This window comes from Gavialis gangeticus, unplaced genomic scaffold (assembly GCF_001723915.1).
Source record: "Gavialis gangeticus isolate Ggan-Ray unplaced genomic scaffold, GavGan_comp1, whole genome shotgun sequence".
Classification (NCBI taxonomy): Eukaryota; Metazoa; Chordata; order Crocodylia; family Gavialidae; genus Gavialis; species Gavialis gangeticus.
The window spans coordinates 10,364,194-10,367,407 of record NW_017729002.1 but is presented as its reverse complement, the minus strand read 5'-3'; positions in this window follow the sequence as shown (position 1 = coordinate 10,367,407).

Below are 3,214 nucleotides of genomic sequence, written 5' to 3'. Positions count from 1 at the left end.
CAGGAACATATGTAAGGCCAGAAAAGTCCCAGAATTGGAGGTTTGAAAAAAACTATAATTAACATGTGTTAAACTCAGGAACAGAATACCTCTATTTAGGTAGGGTAACTATATGTCCTGGTTTAGCTGGGACAGTCCTGGCAGGCTGAAGAGAATTATAACAGGTGTCTTGGAAATGTAGAGGTGCAGGGCAGGGAGTTGGAGCAGCGTAACCTGGCTTGCAAGCAGGAGGCAAGCACAGCTGCCTACCTGGAGGGTGGCCTAGCCGCCTGCAGGCTTGTGAGAGTGTCGGGGTGGGGACGTGTCCTGGATGCCAGGGATAAAAGTCCTGGTTGTTTGGGATCTTCTTATGGTCAGCCTATATCTAGGACACTTGCCCAGAAATCAGGAGACTCAGGCTCTGTCCATCTCACAGGATTTGATTTGATTCTATATCTCCTGCTTCCTAGCAAAGTGCCCTGACCATCAGTACACAGGTTAGGGATTACTCAGACCTCTTCTTGAAGGGAGCCTCTAGGCCACAGAGAAAGTGAGAGAGAGAGAGATGGTAATCAGTGAGATTTTGATTAAGTGAAATGGATACTGCTCCAGATGGGAGGGCATCCAGCATTCTAGCCTGGACCCTTGCTCCCAGTGAGGCAGAATTGCTGCTGGTGCATTTTATCCAATAGATATTAAAATTAAGGTACAATGAGTCAGCTTCAAGGAGGGGCTAGAACAGGGTCAAGATGCTGCCCAACCTGTGGCTTGGTAGTTGCAGCACTGTGCTGGGTAGTTGGAAATGCATATTCAAACCTCTGGGTGAGGCATAATTAGAACCAGGGTGACTGCCTTAAGTACTAGGCTACTGGGCTGAAACATAGGAGTGATTTTCTCCACTATCCCATTTTCTGTTTTGCTTCCAGTATGCATTCATGGAGGGCAATTTGGTTTTGCCACAGGGTGAATCTAAACTGCAGTTACTCATCTACCTACGTAGTATAACCAAAGAAGTGAAGTTGGCTGAGTTCTAGTCTGAAGTTCTGCTTGGGAATGCTGTGCAGGGCATTTACCCCAGAGGAAGATAAGTCTGGGCCTAGCAGCAGGCCCTAGAGACTACTGCTTGATTGCTTCCTGATAGCATTATGTTTTATTTTATTCATTTATTCATTGTTTCCTGGGCTAATACTATAGTTTTGTAACTGGTTTGTTGCTTATGTTGCTTGCTGTGCTAGAGGCAAAGGAGAAATGCTCTGAGGAAGCTGAAAAGCAAAAGCTAGAGTCTGAGAGAAGACAAGGTATATTGGAGCGGCACAAGAAAGACTGTTGGTTTTGAGCAGACCTGTCTTCTGTGCTATTTGGGACATTGGCACTCTGATCCCTCACTTTTGGAAAGTCACTCCCCTCCCCACCCACAACCTCCCTTGGAGCTGAACATGAAGGAACTCTCTGAGGTGGAATCCTAGAGATTGCTGGGGAAGCCAGCGACAGAGAAGAGCTTGTCCCTCTAAAAGCCACTCTAGGGCTGGCTTTAGGGGGCGTCCTTTAAAGGTAGGAGACCAAACGAGTAATCTCTTTGAGAAGTCCCAAGGCAGAACGTTCCCTGGAAAGGGCTAATCTGGGACACATGACATTGAGACATGTGGAGTAAAATAGGTTTTTGCTCTTAATGTGCTGGGGTTTTTTTTAAGCTCTGTCAATATCTAACTAGACTTGCTGTTTTGGCCTTGGGGTTAAGTCACTTCTGTGTGTCACAGTTTGCCCTCTGTAAAATGTGAATAATACTTATCTTGCAGGTTTGGTTAGGCTTACAAGTGACGTTTTCAAAGCACTCTGAACTCCCTGCATGAACAGTGCTAAAGGAGTGCAGCATATTATTAGATCTTGTGAATATCCTGTTATTGTAGCACTAGAATTCTTGCAAACATCTTCCCTACCATCTGTAGAAACTGAACACAGATTCACATCTCCAGGCCTAGGTATGAGCAACTGTTGGGAACCTATTGGGTGTTCCTTTTTCCTACACCGTCATTAAGATGCTAGTACCCAGTCAGCTTTGCTTCCTAAAGGGACTAATTAAAAAGAAATAATTAAAGCTTTGAGTGTGGTTCTGTCCTGTTCTTCTGCTTTAAAAAAAACACAACAATATGAGGTTTCCCAAGAGGAAATAACAAATTATGAGGGCTATGATTAGTTTATTTAAGCCAAAATATGTCAATCTATAGTTGTCATATGTTCATGCATATCCTTAGTTGACCAGTGTTCATGCATGTGAGACCACACTGAAGGAAACACGTTTCAAAGACCCTTCTTTGTAATTAAGAGACTAGAATAAAGGGGGATTTTTTTCTTGTGAATGTATTAATCATAGTAATTTGGGTACTGCTTTTTTAATTACCTGGACCCCTTCACTACTTGGGACCCCTTGTGGCTTCTTCACTACTAAGCTGTGGGCACCCCCACTTAGGTGTTGGACTTCAGGCTGTCATTCTCTTTAGGATAAGCACCAGTGACTGGTTCCTTCCAGATGAGCATCTTAAATGGCCGTTCCCCTCAGTGGACCTGGATTATCAATACCAGACTGTTTTTTTTTATTCAGAATCTCTAGTCCTGTTGTTTTAGGGGTAGTGACAAAATTAGTTCAGTGACTAGCCAGTTTTCATCCAGTGACCAGTCACTACCAGAGCCAGGGAGAGAACCCAGATTTATTTTCTCTTTGTTTAGTGCCCTATTCACTGGATCAAGCTGCCTGGAGAGTTCTGAACACTTTTCTACAATGCCATCTTCTCTGTTTAGTTAGTGAATTGTTTTTAGATACATACAATGCACCCTCCAGACAGCCTCAGTCTATTCACAATCATTTTTAAAACACCTTATTGTTAAGTCATTTAGGAGCAATTGATCTCAATGTTACCAGGTCTCTCTTTTACTTAGACTCAGATTCAAAAGCACACAAAAGCAGGTGCTTCAGTCCCACTGAAGCTTGATGTTAAGTGTGTGCTTAAGTGCTTTGCTAAATAGGAGTAATTTGCTAACTCAAGGCAGACGAGGTTCTTCGGGTGAATCTGATATCTTTTATTAGACCAACTTAAATAGTTGGAAAACAATTATTAAGCAAGCTTTCGGTTTCAAAAACCCTTTGTCAGGCTAAGGAAGTTTCAGCAGTTGGTGTGTGCTCTTCCTGGATAGAATGAAAAGTAAAGAAGCCAGCGGCTGGGCTGGTATGCATACAAGA